Consider the following 24,831-nt stretch of genomic DNA (forward strand, 5'->3'; position numbering starts at 1 on the left):
CGTTGCTGCTGTTGTTGCAGCCTAGAATCGTTTTTTGTATTTTATTCAGCATCGAACACGGGAAATTGCCTTTCGGATTTGATATTAAAAATGTATAAACATGTGCTATGAAAAACCGAAGAATCACGGTGAGCTTGAAAAAAGGTTTCACATACTTCTCCACCGAAACCCGTTCATTTCATCAATGAAACACTTTTTCGGTGCTCTCAGACTGAGAGTCTCAGTATCTAATACATTGTTTTCGCGTGGACATTGACCTCGGATTCGGCTGGGATCACCAAATTCTACTTTATTTTTTTGGTTACCTTCTGATCTCGGTGAACTTCCAAAGATTCTCCTGCTGCCAAAAAAGCGAATAAAAGATGAAAGCATATTGGTCGTCGCAATGAAAAGGTGAGAATTGCAGCAGCAATGGATACGTTTTTCGTCTTTCATTCGCTTTTTGGCAGAGGAGTATTTAGCAGTTCACATTGGTCTGAAAATAAGTTTAAAAAAAAAGTCGATGAACTTTCCTCCGACAAATTTTGAGCTGAATATTCCGTGTACCAATCGTACGAAAACTTTTTTCAAGCTCACCGTGTATAACCAATAACCATGCAGCAGCCTTACATCCATTTACCTTTAATCATATATGGATTTACGAAGCGCTTTTAGTTAGTTTTTCCTCTCTTTTTAAACGAAGGTAAAATTAGTATTTGCATGCAGTTTAATGAAGTATAATACGACTTTTCAATTTGTGGCTTCTGATTTATTCATCGCCGCGAATTATTTTTCCACAATATATCCGATACCATCTTGGGTAAGACTTCAACGAACCGTATACCATTTTGTCTGCAGACCATGGTTAATAACAAAGTTGAACGGAAAACGTTTCTATATGCAACCCATACGTGTGTGTATACCAAAAATTTTCATCTTGCATAATTTACCTGAGATGAATTTTATGTTGTATGTATGTACAGCCGGGGTGGTTTAATTACATACATGTATATCTATGTGGGTATAATCGGTTCGCACACCTGTATCATGTTTCCTATCTATTTTTAATGAATCCAAAAATATATTTTTCCAACATTGCCGGGTGCTTACCAGTAGATGAAGATGCAATTTTATTATTCATAAAACTAATAAAAAATTTATTCAAATGGATGTTCTTCTTGTAGTGTACAAACACACACCGCATTCAAGACAACAAAAACAGAGAAAAAAAAGAATTAATTTTGAACATTCCGTAAAAATTGTGGAGAAGACGACGAAAAAAAAAGATGTAAAGGAAGTGTTGGAATGCCAATAACTGTTATGAATAATAAAACCATTTCTATTTAAGTTCATCGTGTTTTAAAACATAAAATGCTTACCATTACCATAAGCAATAAACATAATCCACTACCGATGGATAGTAATGTACATAGGCACAGCTAACAGTTTTTCTTTGGTGTAGCTGGTATAGCCCAATAAATTTCACTTTATTAGTGAAAATATTGAATGAAGTAGCAATTAAGTACTTCGGTACAAATTTGGAGATTTTCGAACAGGAAAAAAAACGCGTATTGTCACCAACGTAATAAATCCAAACGTAGAAGTGAAAAAAATAACATCAACTGAAACGTGGGACGGAACTCGTCTTATAACGAACAAATATATATATTCTTAACACCTTTGAACATGAAACACCAATAATTCGATGGATTAAATGTGTCCAAGTTTTTTCGAAAAACAATAAATTAATCACAAAATGCGCGCATACACAATAAAATCGTCAATTTATTATGGATGATAATCCATTGATGTTGAATCTATACATAAACGTATCTATAAAATTGTACAATGGATGAATGATAGATTTTTTTTCTCTCTCGTCTCTCGTTCCTCCGCTCGGTGTGTATTTTTTATTCATTTTAATGGCATTTCTTGGATCAATAATAATATTCCTCGTCTTCAGTGTTTGTTTGTTTCCATATTCATTCTATTTTTCACGAGTACCAAGTGGGAATTTTTCTAAGGCGATGAAAAATAGAAGGTCAAAAGAACGTCACGTACATTAAAGTTTTCGAATACTCTCGAAAATCCAGCATGTTCAGATAATAATTTGTTGGGAGCTGCGGGAATGGTTCAAGAAAACTACTTTCTAGACCATTATTTTGATGTTTTCGTAATTTATTATAATTTCTTCAACTTAAAGTGTACTGGAGGAATATCCAGCGAATGTTGAAGGTTGGAGTCATCAAAGTAGTAGTAGAATTCAAAGACCAGAGCAATATTGGAATGTCTTATGTAGATTTTCGCTGAAAATTCAAGAGGGAAATGAATAGTTTGGAGGAGATTTGTGTATGCCTATGCCAAATTTGAACCTTTTTCCCAATATTAATCGAGTATTAGGAAATAAGATGAAATTTGGTGTCAATTGGACCACTCGAAATTTCTGTTTTTACCGAATGAACCAGGAGTGTCAACGGTCAACTCTGTATCTATTAAATGGATGAGTTAACCGTCTTTACTCTATCATAAAATCATTGTAAAAAAATATGACCGCAAACGAGTATAAAGGTGAATCGCCAAGTGTAACAGCAACAAAAAACCGGAAAATGAAAACGAAACTACTCTTCCATCTATTTAACACCTTTTACTGACCGTTTTAGTCACCGTTTTATAATTAACTTAATTTATATTCAATATAATTTATGTGCAACTTCCTTCTTACCGTTTAGCTGCGGTCGACATTATAATACATTTTCTTCTCAGACAATTTTGTGTCTTTTGTTTACGATCCCTAATGAATTGCGATGATGACTATGTGATAACGAGAATATTACTTTTTCACGTCTTCAAGCAATGCACAATTTTATATTACATTGAATAATAAGCGTCAAATGAATGAGGAATAAGAAAGAAAAAATATTGAGATAGATAGATAGATATAAACAGCACACAGACACACACACACACAATTTTTAAATCGACATCAACAGCAGAGACCAGTTACTAACTAGTTTCAGATTTTATCTTGTCACATTTATTCCATCAAAATCTCTTGAAATATTAATCGATCAATCTCATCCGCCCGGAGGAAGAGGATATTTATACAAAATTTATTTATACATCTTTCAACATCTTGCGGATGAAATTCTATTTGTACCGGGTCGGGGTTTTTTTTCGGGATAGAAGTTTTAGATTGTCGAATGAATAAACGAGGGCATTTCCCACCATATAGTCTCACCATATTCTACGTTTTAAAACCATTGAGTGTCAGTATACACACACAGCGTATATATGTGTATAGAGACATCATCGCACAGTATTGCCGGAGATGTAAGATGGGAAATGTTTTATGTACAAGACGGAATTGCGAAAATTTTATAAAATTTAATTCAAAAATGTCTGTACAGTTAAATCATTTTAACTGCTAATATAAGGTGATGTATAGCATAGGTAGGTAGCGCATACATGTATAAATTTCGAGCATTAAATGGGGGATAGGAAAAGGATATTATAGATGGATGTCACAAAACTCAATTACCTTAAATTCAATATACTTCCATCAGGTCTGTATGTATCTCTATATGTATATTCGATAGTCTTTAGGTAAACTCGGATAAACTTGACATATCAACGACAAAAATGTTGAAGTATACATGGTATGTACCTGAGCTATATAAATATAAACGCTACATATACCATACAGTTAACGAGGGGATGGTCTCGGCTCGGCTACATTATTGTGGTGGAGTAACATATAGGTATATAGAAGCGGAATAAACATTACAAACTTCCGCCATTGTTGAAATATAACCCATCATCAAATCGGCGTATATATTTCTCTAAACAAAAAGTGATGATGGCTTTTCTGTCAAAACTTATATATACACGAGCAATGGCACCCCATCGAAAAATAGAGGGGTGTCATGACGAATTGATAACAATTAATCAACACAGGTTTCGCATTGATTTATAATTAAGCACACACACAGGAAGAGATTTTTTTTTACTCTATCCCTTGCTCCGACAAGACAAAGTTTGACAGTTTTGGGTATCAATCGATATTGATATGGAAGAACTATTAAAGTGCAAAAAAAAGAAGAACGACGAGTAACACCAAAAAAAAAATCTCATAAAAGGAACAGCCACGCAGCACACATTGTGATGGTCATTTGATGATAGTAGGTTAGGCAGGAAATAGATTTTTTTTTCTTTTTCGGGAGGCCAAAAACCCTTAGTGTAACACCTTCTTTTCTATCCATCTATCTATATGCTTTCGGGTGTATTTAGGCAATTTATACGGACGCTTCGCATGGGGGTAGTATTTAGAAGAGATACGGAATCATGTTAGCAGCATCGATATAAATTATATATGAATTTTGTATAAAAGAAAACATATAAAAAAAACGTATACCGAACGGAACGCGTATTATAAGTGAAAGGGGTTGACAGAGGACGCTTTTATAAAAAATGCAGGATATTTTTTCCAGCTTTTCAAATGGTTTTTAAATTTCATCTAAAATGTGTTTCGCATGAAGATTCAATGTGTGTGTGTATATGGATGTGTGTGGCGTCTATATACACATTCTGTATTACGTAACATGATTTTGATCAAGTTAATGTACAAATTTTGTAATAGTCGGAAAAAAACACACTTTGATATGCGCTGCATAGGACAGACTATCTGGTACATTATACAGTTTCAAGGCTCTGCTAATGAAAATTGATTGATGTACATACATACAGAGAGAGTCAATGTACAGTCGGTTATAATGTGCAAATGAAATGTTCCATTTCATCCTGCTTCGATCTATATTCTAATTCGTTTGATTAATCATTCTAACGACATTAAATTATTAATTGAAAACTAGTTCCACTATACCATCATCCTATTCATAATACCAATCCATAAATTGAATTGAATTATAATCTTTTTTTTCTCTTTCTCGTTTCAGGTAATTATAACATTATTCCGATTGATTCTGAATATGAATTTGCCACTTCAATATGGGGTACGCTTAAAGGTATTATTTTACAAACTATTTGGATTAATTTAATCGTGTTTACTAGGCCGTTTATTAACAATTTTGAATTATTGAGAGTGATGCAATAGGTGCACGGATTAGAGCCTGCTGAATCAATGCGCACGTATAATCAGCGAATTAATTGTAACGAAATTTTATTTGCAAACGGAAGTGATCATTAGAGGTGTGCGGGTGGAAGAGGGGTCGGAAAATGTAGTTATTTGATCACAGAGAGAAAAAAATATTTGCAATTCGAGGGTAAAGTCACCCCAGAAAATGCAATTTCCAACTTTTTTTTCTGTTTCTCGCAATAAAAATTTTCAAAGTTTTAGCAGAGGGAAGAAAATCACTATTTTCTCGCCTGCGTTGTGAAAATTCATTTGCCATGTGTGTGCATCTGGAATTTCTTTGTATAATTTCCTGCAGTGAACGGTCGGACAAACACTGGACGTCCAACAAAACTAATTCATTTTTTAAGAGTAAATTTTGTTACTAAGAAATTGAAGTGTGAAACTACCAAATCCTACCATACTGTAAAACGGTTGAACGAACAGTAGAAAAGACAATAGAAGGCCCGTTTTACAGCAAAGGCTCGTATTTGTATTTGGTAGTTTTACCCTACCTACGTAACAATAGAAAAGCATTTTATATTGAAAAGCGCAAGCACTTCAATATGTTGCATATTAGGGAGATTATTTTGCTCGCTGTAAGAAGTGGACCTTTCCGCCGCTCATCTCAAGTTCACAGAAATATTGAAGCTATAAATTGTCGAGTCATATTCGCAAAGTTTCAATGTCTCATAACCCATAAGTTCAGATGATCTTTCCATAAGATTATGACTTTGATATTCTTTTCGCTATATCAATTCCTCGATAGCCATTGATGGATTGTTTACATTTTTGCTGGCGTAACGGACGTCATTTCAATGTCATTATTATTATTTCTTTTCTTTTTTTGCAGTCAAGTTGGAAAAACAATTTTTAAAATCATTCCGAATCAATATTACCATTTTCTCAATTCATCGTTCCATTTTCTTATGAAAATTTATTTTTCCTTTTTACAAATTTCTTCCGACCATAAATGTGTTCTTCCACAATAGTCAGTAGAGTGATAGGACATGTGGGTGCCGTTGCAAATTATATATTTTTTTTAAAAAGAGGAAAAAATAAAATCTGTCGTCTCATGTGCGAACTGTATATGGACATTTTGTTAAATTTAAGCAAGTCACATTATGGTGAACTCATGAATAAAATAAACCAATCTCGTCGGTCGTATTCTTCTCAGCTTTGCAGATAATATGTAGGTAGAGCCAATTATTATACTGTACTTCACATCATTTTCTTCCAATATCACTCTGAAATCCGATGGAGTATCAGTTAAGAAACTCTACATTTTCCCGATGTTGTATTTTCTATACGATTTGGTACGAAATCTATTACTTCTTTTGTTCAATGCAAAATCTTTTACTTCATAGGGTTAGACATACATTTACAGTTACTTTCTTGTGCGCTCTTCTCCAGGACCTACAGATCCAAATGACAACATTTCACACAAATCATGATATACGCTGTTACGCTTATAACATCAGTAGTAATCAGACTATTTGTTTTCCAGCATTTTATATATAATTTATAGAATCAGACGTTGGAATGGCACTGACAGTTTCGAAACAGTCAGATGTTAAAAACACTCCAGTATCGCTTCATCGAAAAGTTTTCCATTGAATTTCAATATGTCTGCACTAGATTTGTTAAATAAATAAGTTGTTTGATCATCAGTTCAAATATCTTTGCGGAGAACGTCTTCCATAATTCAATTCGATAAAAACGAATCCTTCATCCACAATACGGTGTGTGTGTTTACTGTGTGTATACCGTCAATTATACCACAATATTCAGGTCTTAACCGATTTTTTTTCCCTCCATAAAACCAAGCGATGTATGAGAACTGTTATAATCTATAATAACGTTAAGGAGCATAATTTTTCATTCAATAAGCAAAAACAATCCATACAACAATCCGTACAAATATATTTTACCAACCAAACGTTTCTATATATTATATGACTACCCAGCTTGTGTATAGTTGGAAATATTCCGACGAAAATGGGGAAAGATTGGAACTTCTTTTTGATTGAAACAAGATACAAAAGAGAACATTCCTTCAGCCATAAATAACTCCACATATTTCGATTTTTGTGTGTGAGATGTGAGCGTGTGCATATATACATATATAGATAGATATATTGAATTGATATTACGTATTTTGTGTGAATAAAATGTTTTGTGGCTTTACGATTGAGGGGGAGGAGATATGGAGGACGAGAGGCTGTGTGTTCAGACACACCGAAAGTACCGTGTATACGGTACAGGTGCTGCATCTATGTATATACAATCATTTCGTATGTAATAGTGTGTGTTCTCACAAACTGAAAACGTTTAAAATATTTTCGCCTTTGTGAGTTGTGATATTCTTATGTATCGTTCTCTGTGTGGAAAATTTTTATTTGAAGATTTCCGGGAATATTGTTGAAATATGCAAAGTGGTTTTTCACACCTTTCGTATATATCAATAGAAAATTAAATATATTCGAGCTATTCGAGCTTTTTCGTTTATACATATCAGAGTAAGTATATATTTTCGTAGAAGATCGATTGGAATTTGAGGTGTTAAAGATAAATCTTTTAAAACAATGAGAATTTGATGATTTATATAAAATGCGAAATGATATATACAGATGTGATATGTGTATAACGACGAATATACAGCATCGCATGTTTAAAAATGATATTGGATATGCTGCTTTTAGTTTGATGTCAGTTTTGTATGTGCATTCTACCGCCCGTTTTCTTGTATCTTTTCCTTTGACAACGTCAAATGTTATTTCAAGAAAATGGAATTTATGAAAAATGCTTTGAAGGGAGTTTATAATCTTGAATACTTGAACATTCAATTATGCCAAACTAGAAAAGTATATCGTGTAACAGCAGACTGAGAGCCTGTGTGCATATCGGTCCCTCATTAGGCTAAAAACCGTCTGATACGAAAAACACATGTTCTCGAGCCGAGCGCTACTACATTGTAAATATCAAGTCCATATGGCTGACGAACGAACGACATGGTAGTCACGACAGACGTTTTTTTATTACGATATTTACATTGTTGTCAAAACATTGCCAATGCCCAATTTTCGACTTTGATTTTCTTCGGTTTGTGACTCCTAAGATTGCACACTAAAGAGCACATCCTATTCATGAGAACATATTCTCAAAAACTTTGGCGAGATTTTCTTGAAAATTTATTTCAAGCAACCAAGAGCTTCCTAAGAGCACCTAAAAAACAGCCTTTCAGAACAGTACATCTGTAGGAAACGATGAAGTGATGTGAAATACAAGTGTTGTCGTTTCTACGTTTCGCCTACGACTAACTACTCTTAGCTTCATTATTTGAGAGAACGATGACCAACATCGTTCGACATGTTAATGACAAATTCGCTTTACCGGTACCTCACTTCCACACATCTTGTGTCGACAAAAAAGACAGAAATAAGCGATGACATGACCTACGATTAATGTGGTTTTATATTGTAAAATGAATTATCAACAAATGAAGTAAAAGATTTTGTAGTCAACACAAACGAAATTGCGGCGTTTCTGTAATCAAAATTGGCATTCATTTTAAACCGTGAACTTATGAGACTGATCCCCACATAGACTCTCCGTCTACAATATATATTAGTTTCACTGAGCAATATTTTCTCAATATAATTTTCACACATCTTCGTATATGCGTAACTCTGCATTGAACCCATAAAAATGATGGCAAAAAAATCACTGAACCATATTTGGTATTTTACTTCGTCTAGTTCACCTTCTTCTTCGTGTTACACATCATATTGGTAACAATAACAATTCAATTTTTTTGTTGTTGTTGTTTTTGTTTCATTTAATAAATATGTATCGTACACAGCCTTTTTTCTTCTTTACTCTGAATCTCGTGTGAACACAGGTGAACGTAAATTACACGCGGAACCAAAATAATATAAAACTCTTATAAGATGTAACGTGAGAGCTACCAGACAATATATTGTTACATTTATGTAATCTATTTTTGTCGATAGAATAATAGGATTTTTTTGAGATATTTTTTATTTCTTGAGAGACATGGTCGGTAGAAGTAGGTGTGTATTCGTTTCGATGACTTAAATTTCACAAAAACAAACTGAAACAAATGAGGGTATCCACTGGTTTTTTTGCAGCATGTTTTTGTTTCGGATCCATATAATCCGGTAATAGACATCTTTACCTACAATAAATGGTTTGTGGAATTTTTGTTTTGTTGTTGTTGTTGTTGTGGATCTTTCTCTGTATTTATTTTGATAGGGAAAGTGGAATTAGCCGAATCGGCTATTGTGATACGATAATATAAAGGCGAAATGAATCACCGTACGATTGAATATGTTAATGTTCGCCATGTTCGCCCAACAGAATGAACATTTTGTTCTGTGATTATATTTTCCAGACACAATGACTACGTTATACGCTGTACTAGGATCAAATTTAACCGCACAAGTCCTACAAAAGGCATCCACTATTATTCTTATTATATGGAAAACTCTAATATTAAAACCACATTCTTGAATTTAATAATAATATGGTTTATGGGCTGCCATAATATTCCATATCTTGTACATTGTTAAATACAATACCTCGCTCCCTCTCCCCGTATACACTATTCTAATATTGCCAACTTTTCGCTTGATGTTTATAGTGCATACAGTAAATCCCTGGTGGTTTGAATAACTAAAATGAAAAGTAGTTACTGTGTGGATCATTATATATGTCTATGTAGAGTACGGATTCAAAACACTGAGCGAGAGCATATATCCAGCAAAGCGAAAGAGGTTTTAGGCTGGAGGGATAATGAAAATTCACAAAGGATTTGAATTGTACGTTTCCACAGCGCTAGTTTACATAATTTTATTTAATTAATAACCTCGTTAGTAATTTACTGTAAAATTTGTTTATCTTAATGCTATTTCGTTTCCTTGCAGCACAAAAACTCTGTACTGCGATTGTATATTCGGTACAACAATGCCAGAATGTTTGTTAAACATTTTGCCTTCTGTAGCTTTTTCGCTATAAACATAGCCGATTTTGCTGGATCGCCAAACAGAATGGTTTTCCATTGACGAAATCAAACAAATAAATATCTGGTGGCAATTCTGATTTGATGTTGACATACATTGATTTTAATGAACTCTCGAAACCGGAGGATAAGTAGGATAAAATGAAGAAATAAATTAAATTAAATCGTCGTCGTCTACACATCATGTTCTCAGTATAATCAATTTACGACCATTTAATATAAAAATGTCTTAAATATTAATTAGTTGTGAGATCACTTACATTCAATCCAATAAATTTATTTCGTCATTTTTCAACTTCGTTTTTTTATGGGATTAAGTCAAACCTATCAATTCTATCAGAAACAGGTTATTCATATAAATGTATCGCAGCAAAACGAAGAAAAAAAATTATTTAAAACGCTAACCGTAATTTGTATATTCATGGAACATGTGTCCATTTTTATATATTAGCTTTATTGCAAGCCCAAATTAAATATTCAGAATAAAATAGAGAAAGAAAACCGAGAATAACGTAGCTTAAGACACATTAACATTATATGTATAGTCGAGAAGTCGTTTTATCATAGAATATGTTGGAACAATAACTGAATAAGCCTAGGAACCAGTATAATTAATACACTTTGGATTGGTAGCGCAGAGCTAGAATTAATTTTATCGATTAGATGATTTTTTCATTCTTTCTTTCTCTTCAAAATAAAAATCTTTTTCGATTGTTTTTTGTCTGGGTCTTTTCGGTTTTGTGTTAAACAAAAACTAAATAAACCCTAGACGCTGAGAGTATGTACGTGCAGCTAAAAGACAGAAAATAGGTTCCATTTAAAGCAATTCTCTCTCCCGAATGGACAATAGTCAACATTTTGTTTATATATAACGAACGACGTTGATGGTTGTATGGCTATTAAGAGAAAATTGGATGATATTTTAATGCATTAAATCCATTCGATGTTTAAGTGAATTGTCAGACAAATAATTTTGTTGTACAATCTCTTAAATGTGGCACCTCGACAAAGTTCTGATGCAACTTGGTAATAATTATTGCAATACATGGCCAATTTTTCCGATAAGGATTGATTGATCAAGGTATTTTTACCAGATTTTTACCTGGCTCTGTTTATTGTTAACAATATAAATATACAAAGTGGCATGCCATTCTAATTTTTATTGACGAATGCCTGTCATCAAATCTACTACTTCTGCTGTTAAATCTTTGGTATATTAGGCACGGTATGCATCACGATGTCTATTTGTATACCTGACGAAGTGTGGTCTAAACGTAAAAGTGAAAACAGAAATGAATCAAAATACTTACCCTTACCCGTACCGTACCTACCATCCGGGCTTAATGTAATATAAGTGAAAACTAACCTAGTTTTTGCTGTTTTTTTTGTCGTCGCTCTCGATAACAGCTGCGAGGATTCGTCTTCAGAAGACATTGCACGCAGGCGGCGTAAGTTACTAAAACCATCGCTCATAAAAATCTTTTACTTCATTTGTTCATCCATTCATTTCACTCTATAAGACCACATTAATCGTCGGTCTTTAATTATTTTTGTGGTTACTGTTGATAACAGATGATTAGCCGTTCAGGTTTAACCCTTCAGGTTTCCCAGATACTTAGCGCTACGATTCAATACCGCCCGACAATCGCATAAACATTGTCTTGCAGTTTTCTGTTCTGAACCACTCGGTCAGGTAGATACTAAATTATTCAAACTTTCGACTGTTATGGAGGTAATTGATAAAAAAAATGTATTCGTCCAAAACTATTGGCAATGTTTCTCCTCAATCAGCACTATTTTGCGACACATTTATTTACACACAATCCCCGGTATAAATTTCAATCACACCTCACCTTCATCTTCATTCACTGTAAATTATGATAATTTGTGTATTTCTGTGCACCCTTTTCAATCGCTCCTCAAAAGATTATTACTTTAACACTTTCAACCCATTTGTAGGCAAACAAGTTAATAGATTCATTTACTTACGATACACACCATACATACCTTTATCAGCCCTATTCTGCATAAAGTGTCTGTATAATACTTTCGTATTTCAATAATCTTAAATCTATGCATCCACACATAAAGTATCCACCAGAATGTGTATCGAGCATGCCACACTCACTCCTTCTTTTAAACTGCCCCCCATACATATACATAAAATTACATAACATTATTGAATGTTCTAGTCGGGCCTGGTGGAATAATCGTTCAGATGAAACCATCGTTTTCAGAATATAAGTTTATGGAAGACATAAAATTTACAGGTTGATTTATACATGGGATATACGTTCCACAGCATTACACAAACATATATTATTTATATGTTATAGTAACCACTTATATAAAACATTGTTTTGTTATTCTAATATTTTGAATAAATACATTCAGATAGGCTTTGCATTAATTTTCCCCCGAATATCCATCAGAATAATGATACACGAGAAAACATTCAAACATCTCCAATGAATTTGTAATTAAGCAACCAAAATTTACGTGGATGTCAAGTTTTCGAAACTATATTAATGCCATGGCATTGTCGCTTTGGCGATGGGTTTATAAAGATATTAATTTTGAATTTATTGATATAAAATATTGTCAAGGGTCTCTCTCTCGGATGCAAATAATAATCATGTTTCGCTTAAATTCTCCGAATCGAGCGAGGGAAGCATTATTTATGGGCTTATCTTTTTCGGAATATTAGTGTGAAGCGATAGTAAACAACATTTTGTGTTTGTTTTACCTAATAGGCCGATAAATATTGAAAGGCCTATCCGTATACGAATAAAATTGAACGGAAAGCATAAATAGTTTACTCTACACAGCAAGTGAATAATGGTAATATTTCACACGAGACATGGCCACTACAACTAAGTTGCAATTCGATGATCATTTATCATTTGAATAGTAAACTGAACAATTACTTTGGAATTGTATGATGAATGGGTATCTTGTCTTCTTCATTAGTGAATAGTAAATTACATATCAATGGGACGAATGATGGAATTGGTGGTTATTGTGTGAAATTTGTTGATCCGAGCGGAAGGCGAGGTCAATAAGAACAAAAGAAGGCATTTCCAACATTCGTCCTATTGAAATGTGGTGTTCACAAGGGGGGTTTATTTATTAATGAAACAAATTATGGAAATTGTAGTTCTTTCCCCACAGGGCTTTATTTTGGGGGCTCATAAAAAACTAAGAAAATTCTTAGAAATTAAAATCTCAAAAATTAGCCCTGGTTAATCTATAAAAAATCAACAAAAAACAGTGCCGCTTTTAGCTTTTGGGCGCCATCGGGCAATTGGAAAAATAGGCGTCAATTTAGTAAAGCTAAATTTTTTTTAAGGACCTCTGGCGCCATGTTCTCCTGCTCCACTTCGGGCGCCACGGGCATTTGCCCATTTGGCCCATATGGAAAAGGCGGCACTGACAAAAAACTATTGCCATAGTTTCGGTTTCGACCGAAAAATAAAATCTCACTCACTCTGGCAGCTGCACCCTTACTTAGAAATCAGTCTGTAGTTTTTTACGTTTTTGTTTGTTTGTGTAGATACCTCACAGCCTTTAATTGTCAATAATAAATGAAGTCTGGACCACCGGCTTATCGTGACTTCTGAACCACGCCTCGAAGTATGCAAATACTATCTGAGGAAAATTAGCTGCTTTATTGATATCTCGCCTAAATGTAGGCTAGATATATGTATACAAACTCATCATACTTGAGTTACGTCATTCAGTGTGTACATCCGTTGCAAACTATTTTTTGCTACTAAATTTCCAACACAGGAATCGAACCCGGATCATTTTGGTGGAAGGCTAGTACTTAACCACTGAACCATCCCGTCCGTTGAACGTCCAAAGCTAAAGACAAACAGGACAACTATGCAAACAAGACAGTAACGTACCCTGACATGATTCAGTATGTATTTCTCTGCCATCATTTTTTGTCGTGCAACACAAGCTCAGGATATAACCTTTTCACTGGTCACAGCATGCTCGTTCAACACTGTCATGGTAAGTGGACAGTAAATGTCTCAGATGGCTGTTGAAGTGTGGCTGGTAAACTTTTAAAAGACAAAAAAAAAACATCAGATAATTCAACATCCAACACAAATTTCGTAAAACTTCGTAATAAATTAAAATTTACCAAGGACATTAATTATCTTAAAAACTTTTTTTTTCTCTCGTCATAATTTAAAAGTCATTAAGAAGCATAACAAAATTTCGTAAAAATAAAGATGTAGTTGAAATCAATAAATTCACTCTGTGACAGAAAAAAAAATTGACCAAAAAAAATTCATCGGTTTAATGACGTCAATTTTCATATACCTAACGCTTACAAGACCATCACAGTGCATCCAGTTCCTCTACATGTATAATATAATGTCTAACCATATTAGGATTGTCGAAGGTGAATCACAGCTATAATTGTATTTATTATGGTCAATTTTCGGAAACATCGGATGATGACTCTTTTTTTCCGTTTCTCTCGACTTGGTGTGTGCGGATACGATGGTGTATCTATACGTTCAATCTTCATGATTTTCACATTCAACTAACTCATTTTCGGTCGTTGTTTTGCTGATGTATGGAATGGATTTACGTATAATATGTCTAATATGTTTAGTGATAACATCCAGAAAACTTTATATTATATTAGGCTTGGTGTACTATTGATGAATAATGTGATAAGCATTATATGAACCATGTAACAGATAATATTATGTATGAGTGTCGTCTCTCGAAAGGATCAAAAAAATATATTTCTTCGAAAGATTTTTTCTCTAAAAAAAAATATACGAAGAAGACACCAGACACAGTATCTCTGGTTGGATGAGGATGACATTTTGTTGCGAATTAGTACGTAATAAGTTAATGGAATTTATCTTATGTGACAGGTAGTGTGTTGTCTTTTTTTGTATTAAAGAAGTTTGAAGAGAGTTGTAATGGCATTACTTTCAGAATAAATAAGTTAATCTCTTTCAAGATCAAGAGTTTATATTACATTTTCTTATTCGGTTTTGATAAGTTTCTGTTTTTTTTTATCATTCGGTGTGTCGGTTCTTTCGATAAATCGAATACTATTAATGAATTTATCATCATTCGACATGATATTAAAATGTTCCGAATGGGAATGAATACAAAAATATATCCCGTACCGCGATACGAAATTACTCTTCTATGACATGACATTTTTTCGAAATTGAAATATTCATGATTTTATTGTTATTATTAATTGACTAAATTGAATGGAAATATTTGAATGTAACCCAAAAAAAAATTCTTCGATATCTAAGTCGGTTTTTTTATATATTCGTCTTCTACTTCTCTATGTTGAACAAAATATATTCATTCGGAATGTCAAACGATGTTCTATTACAATGTTAATGTTCTTGTTCATCTCATATATAATAATAATACACAATCCGCACCGGGATACATTCAACGTTTTTTATTAATTGTAACCAAATCGTCTCGGTTGGGGGTAATAAACAACCGAACGATGGTAGAGAAGAACCAAAAAAAAATCCATTTTATATTTCGTTTTTATTATGAATATGAGACGAGGATATACAATAAAATGCGACAAACAAACAACACATGTGGTCGGTAACTGTGTACATATATAAATGCTTGGCATCACATGGACGTGAAAAATAATTCTAATACACGAAAATTTATTCTGAGTACATTTTTGGCACAAACATACGCCCGTATGACTATACGCTATGTCGATTTGCATTACGAACAGTGAGATCTAAATTGAATATTTTGTTCAGTGAATATTATCCAGGACCTGTTATACACTGAGATGTATAGACAGATACTGATTTCTAAAATGAATGAACATCGACCATAATGTCAGTCAATCAAATTGTGACATACTTTATCCTAACAGAATGAGTGAATCTGTTTCTTCTGCAAATGACAAACGTGTCTCTCAAGTCATTGAATCTATTTGTTCTTGTGTTTAAAGTATCGATAATCTAGAACTTCATTAGTTTGACCACATTGATATATAAGAACAGACTAGAGCTAGTTTATCGCTTATTATCGTTCTTGTTGACAGCAGGACAGGAATTACGACATCAGTTATCTTTTCTCTATTCAATCAAAACACTACAGATAGACAACTATTCGCCATTTCACTGAAAGATGTCGCTGTAACAAAAACAATGTCAACAGAAAAATAATTAATTTTTTACTCGACAGATTTTAGTCAAATAAAATGCCTTCGTGTATCACATGATCTCAGGACTCCGGAACAGTAATCAGTTTTTCAATCGGCCCTACATCGACTTGGGGATAAGGGTTTGAAAAAACGTTTGCTGCCGTTTCATCAAATCCTTTTTAAAGACTCTTATCGCCAAGCCGATATAGGACCGATTTAAAAAATAATTGCTGTTCCAGAGTCCTGAGGTCATGTGCTACACGACGACAGTTTATTTGACAAAAATCCGTCGAGCAAAAAATTAATTATTTTTCTGATGACATTGGTTTTGTTGCAGCGACATCTTTCAATGAGATAGTGAATTGTTATCTATCGGTAGAGTTTTGATTGAAAAGAGAAAAGAGAACTGATGTCGTAATCCCCCTCCTGATGACTGTTCGTTTAAATTATAAGATTGATCCAATTGTGATGTTATTTCAACGCCACAAAGCCACAATTTGTTAGTATTTTTTTGAATCTTTCGCATAAAAACCAGTCCTATTTTAGCGATAGCGCTTAACCTGTTACACATGGCAAGCATATAACAAGTATTATTATCAGGTCTATTACTTCTATCGATTAAAGTATTTTAAATCGACTGATTTGAAATCTTGTACTTCAATTTTTTAACATGCATTTTACTGTATAAAGGACCATATTACCCAGAGTTTGTCGTTTTTTTTTGTCGTCATTATCAATAACAGATGAACAGACGTTTGTGACAGGTTAAGATACGTTCCAAATTTCTGATAATTCTTCTACAAATTACATGAAGGAACAACTTATAGCTTTCAAGTTCTACGTCAACATTGAAAATCGTAGTCTCACTAATGAAACTTCGTCCTTACGACTCAATAATTTAAAGTTTATGCTATGGATTCTGCTTTATTCATCCAAATAACGACACGCAGCCGACACGAACTTTGAATCCATTCATTGTAATTTAACATTCTTGGCCACCCATGCTTCAACAACTGAAATACAACTAAAAAACAAATTAACAAATCAATTGACAGTTAAACAGTCGCATTCAAAGCGTAGCCATAAACCGTCTTAATGCTAAAATTAATTGATTAGCTACAGTGGAATTCATGTAAATCCATTTTTTATGGAAAGCAACTGTAACCAAAAATGCTTTAAAATGCTCGAAAATGTACAATATTTTGCTACAAAATCACACCCCAAAATGATGATATGAAACTGAAAGAAAATGACAATCCTTAAGTATTCAAATAACAATAAAAGAAGACATTAAATCCTTTTTAAGTATACCATCTAGGACACCGTCGCCATTGTCGCGCAAAACCATTTTTCCTTTCTCTTTCAGTTATAACATTTTTTTGGTGTGTGTGTGTGTGTCTGTTGATCACCATTGTTTCTACATGAAATGGCGAAGGATAAAATTCTTTTTATACTTTTCGGGGTATTTACTTTACGTAAAAAGAAAAGTAAGAAATTGCTAAGGACAGTAAATGTTTTTGGTTGGAAAATGTGAGTAGGTGGGTGGGTATTAAAAACGTAAAACAATAAATGTACTGAATTCGCATGAATATCGTTGATAATGCTGGATGAGTATACAAGAGAGAATATCAACAATGGTTCTGATAATGAATGGAATAATTAGGGTGAATGACTTTGACTCGTTAATTGAAGAATTTTTTTTTCTTCGTCTTCGAGATGTTGGTTTATTTCTCTGTATTTAATTTATTTCATTTGTTTTGGGCCATTATCAAAGAGAGTTACGGATGAGCATTTTGGTATTAATGGTAGCCGACTGAATGATAAACTGATTTTCTAATTGCTAATCTCAGCTTCATTATATGCCTACAAAGCGTCGGTAATTAATTTTCATTTATTTCTAGTTCCTATTTGGATTAATAAAATATAATTTGTTGAGTGGAAACTACCTGCTAACCGATTCTAAATAATTGAATCAGAGCCAGATATTTAATTTTGTTCGTAAAATCGTAGAGCATCGCTTTCGCCCACTACAAAAACTTCGAGTTTTTTGTTTAATTTATTGAATTTCATGGAAATTTAAATTTTGTTGAAAAAATAATAATTTTGGTCGAACAAAAAAATCACGGTAAAAATCCACAATTACAAATATGAATATTTAATTTGGATTTATTATTTCATTCCATTTCCTATACTGGAACCAATCAGATGCATTCCGAATCGGTTTTCGATATTTATGATCCTCAGTAAATTACCGAAACGACCAGGAGGACGAACCAAATCAATGCAACTCCAATATATTATCCGTATACTTTGTCAAGAATTAACAACTTTCCGATTACTTCCAACAAAATGCCCACAAAAAATGGCATACATAAATCGCATGCAAAAGAGTCAACCACTTACGTATAACATCTCTTCAGCTTTTTTTCACGAAACAATAAAATTTTATTTTATTTTCTTCAAACCACAAAATTTCCATATAGAAGACGTTTACGATTTCTTTTATTGCACATCTGGCTTTAATAAGGCATTTTAATGAGTGCATGAAATTAAATCAATTTAATAAAAAAAAAGAATTGAAAAAGTTTTGTCTATATTCCTGTATACCATTGCCTGTGTACCCCATAAGACGTTGTTGATTGCCATGCGACGAATAATATAGCACAGTGTGCACGATAAAGTTTATCGACTTTTCGGCAAAACATTTTTTTTTCTGGTAAATCACCAACATGTTAACTGTGTGCGTTACTCTCGCAACGAAAGATGATCTCAAAACCACTATTAAAAGTTGAGTTTTTTTTTATCTTCAGAATATCACGAAATAAAAACGAATTAATTGCGAGATGACAGAATTTTGATTGCTCTTTTTGGTCTGAAAGTGTTTTAAAAAACCATTATAATTTGGCGAAGAACAGACGAGCTCAACCAGTCAGTTTAAAAGAAAAAACTAAAGAAATAATCTCCAAAATATGACGTTGATAATTAAAGTTTGCGATATTTTTTTTAATGGAAACAACAGTCTTAACCTTTTGCAGACGGCAAACGTACGATCAGTATAATTATCAACTTCTTTTCATCTAATTACCTTCAACAGATTGGTGCAAAATCTAGTACTTCGTTAGGTTTAACGTACATTTTGTTTTATATGTCATTAGTTAGAGCTTATCGTTTACTTTTGTCGTCGCTGTTGATAACAAATGAATTTTGGTTTCTCTTAAATGACACCCAAACATAATCAATGGTGGCACTTCGATCTATTGCAGAGAATATTAATTCTGAAAATTACGAAAAATTCTTAAGAAGGATTCTTTTGAAAAACAGCCTGCCGAAATCGGACGCATTTTCTAGTCGATTTTTTGATATGTGCCTAAATAGGTATTGGTCCCTAGATGCCAAAACCACTTTCAAAAAAATTCGTCTAAGCTTGTGTGGCTAGTGAGAGGTCACCAAAAACTGAAAACATGCACTTTTCTTATGGAAATTTCTCGTAGGCTAGTAGTTATGAGCAGTTGAAAGTATGGGTGAAAAATGTATAATTTCGGCGAACTTCTCTACATTTTTCACCCATACTTTCAACTGATCATAACTCAGTGAGGATGAATTTTAAACCCAACAAGACCCAATCTGCCCCGAAAGTACATGCAATTACCTTTCTAATGACACCCCACACGACCTTGTAGGTTTCGTAGAATTCTGAATTATTTTTCATTATTTCGGAATTCTTCGGATATTTAAGAATTGAAGATTTCCAAAATAAGCTTTGATCTATTCTTATCGTAGAGAAACAGATAAACGTAAAAGAGAAAAAGCAAATTTTCGGGAATTTAATTCCCCTAAATTAGGCCCTGACTAATACTCCGCGATAATAATGGGTACATTTTGAGTTACTGAACCAATTGAACATCTAGTCATAATCATTTATGAAACAAACAATTAAAAATTTTCCAACGAATTGTATTATTTCCTGTATTTTTAGTCTCAGTGTTCACTCCTAATGATCTGAATTGTTTAACGATGTGAATACCAGAGATACTCTATAGATAATACGTTGTATGGCGCTTATCATTTCTCAATGTAAAGAGCACCGTGTATACACAGCCCAACATTTCATTCGAATTAATTAAAAAAATATCTTCTCGTCCTTTTCATGTTCTTCATTTTATCGCTAGTTTTATGTAATTTCTTTTGAATGCGAAACTTTTCTTTTGTTTGAATTATTTTTTGTTCAAATGGTAAGTTTAACTTAATGATGTGATGCGTTTTATGTTCATTGATATATACTGTACTCTGTGTGTATAACGCTAATGGCATCGAAACGAGAATTAATAAAAATAACCAACATTATAACAACCGAGTCATGTCATAAATTATCATAACATACGGAGAGAGATAAATTAATTGTATTATATGAGACGAAAGTGTACATTTCGTTAGTTAAGTGAATGAGCATTTAAATGTGGCATAAGATTAAAACCAAAATTGATATATTTTTGTTAAATGAAACAGAGGCGGCATCCATTACAACCGCCCACATTTTCCCTTTCAATGATAATCAACAAATTGGATAAGCGACTGGTAATATCTGCATTTTAGTGAATATCTCTTTGGATGTTTCTCTTGTTTTTTCCAAACGATTTTCTTCTATCACATTCACTGATTAAAGAATTATGCGTTAAAGCATAGTACAGGTGGTTCAGGTATATGAGCATTGATCAACCGTGTTAATAAAATACTTAAATCGAATCGTAATGTTATGTTAATACGAATTTATGGTGATAGATTTCAGATATATTACTGCCCGTCAGTTGCTGCTAAATTAGATCAGAACTATTCCCAAATATGTGCACTTCTCAGACTCAATTCAAATCAACGACAATAACATATCCGAGATGGTAGGACGATTTTAAATTTTGCCAATTAAATTTTCTCTTTGCCAGCAAGCGTCTGTAACAAACTAAATTTCAAAATCAATTGCCGTTCGTCAATTTCTATTTGTTCGGGTGATATTCTCTGTAAATTAGTTGTTGCTCATATTGTGCGGGGATGTAATAAATATAATCTTCAAAGCCACAACCACTACTTGTGTACATGTTACGCTACAGTTTAATTATAATATGGCATCGAACCCTCTGTGTGTTGTCGTTGTTCTGTTCGTTGTATAATAATGGCATTTGACGCACTCAACACGCTCGTTTTAATTAAAAAGTGTATTTTAATAAAGACGACGAGACATCCAACCTAAATTTCAGCATCATTTACACCGATCTTTGTTTTCAAAACTATGCTGCATTGTTCGGTTTATATAAAAGAACAACAAAATAAAACAAAACAAAAAAAAACGAAATTGTGTTTAACGTGCGATGCATTTTTAAATGGTGTTAATTAACAAGAGGGCAACAATATGCGGGTCAAGGTGTCAATCAATGCCACACAATAAAAAAGGAACATTTTTTGTTGTTGTTGTTGGTGGTTCATGCGTTTACTGAGTCGTTCGTTTTAATTAAATTTCATGAAAGATTAAGCACTTACTTTAGCTGAACTTAATTGATGACATATCTGCGTTTAGTAAAATTCTAGACGAAGTGTTAATTGCGTGATGACCACTTCACGCCATCAAGAACTGCTTTATTGCATGCATAACAGAGAAAACAGAAATTGATTTAATTTCATGGCTTTGTAACGTAGATGAAAATATGTAATAGATAGCAATGGGTGTGTAAGTGTAAAACCTAAGGGGATGACGAACAAACGGAGCACCTGTTTGTAACCGTTTTTCCGTCACACGCGATAACTTCAATTATGGAGTGCAAAGAAATGCTACAACACTTTCAAAACACTAAAAATTCTATTATGACATACCCGGTGTCGCATTTAAATAATTTCAACGGACGATTCAACATTTATTTCACAAATTTTTAAGCTGCATCGTTTCATACGGCAAACATACGTCCAGTATTATTATCAGGTCTACTACATCCTTCGATCAAAGTTTTTTTAAATTTAAAGTCACATCTTGTACTTCATTTTTTTTTAACATGCATTTTATTGTATAAAGTACCATATTACCCAGGGCTGGTCATTATTTTTGTCGTCTTTATCGATAACAGATGAATAGCCGTACGTGACAGGTTAAAATATGGCCAGCCATTACTTCTAGAGACATACTTTTGTGCTTCCTGGTCTTTCTTTTACATTCAAAATTGATTCTAATACTTCTATTGATCGAAGTATTTGCAGCATCTTTTAGACTTAAAGACCATATTAACCAAATATCATCGCTTATTCTTCTCATCGTTGTCGATAGCAGATGACATCGTCCCATCATCGTCCGCAAAAGGTGAGAAAAATAATTCACAAAATGATAAATCAGCAGACAATTTAAAATCGCGAAAAAATTATAATAAATTCACCCCCGATATTGAACTGAAAACAATTGCTTGTTTACAGATATTTTTTCTCGAATCGTTAAAGTCACAAAATGCAGAGAATTTTATTAGTTTTTGATGTTACCTTTATTGATATTTAATGTGCTTCTGCATTTTATATACATCCAAATGAATGGAAAAAATCGGATTTGTTTTTTTTCCTTCCTGTTCTGTTCTGTGTTGAGTACTCGTACAAAAAAAAAACACATCGAAATAATTCCAAGTGTATATACATAGGATAGATGTTCGCATCAATCCAATGAGAGAACATTGTCGAAAAGCATTATCCACAAACTAAATGGAATTCCATTGGATTCGATTTAAATAACTGAACAAGAAAACGAACAAGGAAAAAAATACGTATTTTTGATTTGAATGCGGATTGGTGTAATGTCAGTATATAATGCATACAACCGACATAGCAGTATCTATAGATCCCACTCTCTGTGCTAGAGATAGAACGAAATCAATCATTGATTGAAATTGGTATTGACATGATGGAGTGTTATAAGATATTGTCTCGTCTAATCATGTTGAAATGTCGCTTATAAATGAAGTTTCGAATTGATCTTGATTTAAATGTCTTCAGCAAAAATGTTATTTTTAGGCAGTTTGGAGAAAATTGAAAAAAAAAAACGAAAATCCACTTATCGAAAATTATTATTATGAAGATATCACACGAACTTATTTGCTGCGTTTGATGCCTTCAGTGCATTCTCAATTAAAATTAATTGCAATTTCATGTAGTAATAAGTTAAAAACTAATAAACTGAGGTGCAAAAAAAACTGCCTTTTTCCGTAGTTCTGTAGATACAGACATTGTGTAAATTAGCGGTAAAACGATATTAAACGACTAATGGTGTTATTTTCGCCATATGTGAAACAATTTCCCCTGAATAAAACATCCGATTTGTTCTACTTTAATGTAATATCTTGAGCGACAACTTCGTTACGTTTTATATGTGCCATAAACATGAATATAATTAGTTTACATACTTAATTAGTCGTTATGTGTTTAGATGAAAATTTTCTCAACGCTGTTGTACACTTGATTATGTTTTATACATATATCAAATAGATCGATTCATGATGTGCTCGTTCATGTATAAAATTCTCTCCGTTAGTATATCATGTTATACCTAAACATTATTCGAGTGGTTAAGTTTATTTGATATCCATTGGAGTAGTTTCCAATAGCTGCAGGAATTATTTTGAGGAAATAACTGAGAGGCGTACACATGTATTGCTTCACTATTCCACTTGCGAATTCCACAGGCAGACGAACGTCAGGTGGTCATCCGGATGGCAAAGCATCTGAGTCAGATTTGTTTGCTAAATTGAATCATGTTTAGTTTTGAGCTTATAATATTAATAAAGTTCCAAGAGCCTAACTGTAGGTGCTGACCCCAGGTCATTTTTATGTTTGGAGGCACATATGTGTATTATGCACGATATGCATAATCATTATTTGATTAAAGAATTTAGTATTAACTACAAAATCTTTTACTTCGTTTGTTTAAACATCGTTTTGCTACTCATAAGAGGGCACTAAAAATTATTGCTTAGTTTTTGTAGTCGGTGTTGTAAGCAGATCCCTTAAAATATTTAGCGGAAGTCTGTTTCCATTTTGCGTTTAAATTAAAGTACTAAAAATTCAAACCATTGGAAACAATCTTCAATGATCATTATGAACAACCCTGACAAAACATTTTTCCAACCTTTTTTCGCACAACCACGAACCATTCATTTCCACTATATTGACGTTACATAATAATATGTAAGACCAGCCGAACCATATTAAAACATAAAAATTTTTATACGCTTTAAAAGCTCTTCCGGCTTCCGAAAAAGTTAAAATTTAATTAGTCATTAAAGACATTGTATACTTCAACTGTTGGTTCGTGCAAACCAAATGCAAACCCAAGGAAAAAGTCATAAAGATCTTGAAATTATTTTCTATATATAGATGTTGCTGTGGCAATGAAAGTACCCCCAGAGAATATTATAGTTAAGTTGAATTAAAGGCGAATAGGCGAAAATTTTCATGCGGTTTGGACCGAAACACAGCAACATTGTTTTAATT

At 33.1% G+C, this 24,831-nt stretch overlaps 1 protein-coding gene across 3 annotated transcripts in view; it reads left to right on the plus strand.

The window, feature by feature from the left end:
• Positions 1–24,831, plus strand: part of LOC119072157 (nephrin) — a 168,532-nt gene that overhangs the window by 53,361 nt on the left and 90,340 nt on the right. The window lies entirely within an intron of this gene.

The sequence above is a fragment of the Bradysia coprophila genome (assembly GCF_014529535.1).
Source record: "Bradysia coprophila strain Holo2 chromosome IV unlocalized genomic scaffold, BU_Bcop_v1 contig_81, whole genome shotgun sequence".
NCBI classification, from domain to species: domain Eukaryota; kingdom Metazoa; phylum Arthropoda; class Insecta; order Diptera; family Sciaridae; genus Bradysia; species Bradysia coprophila.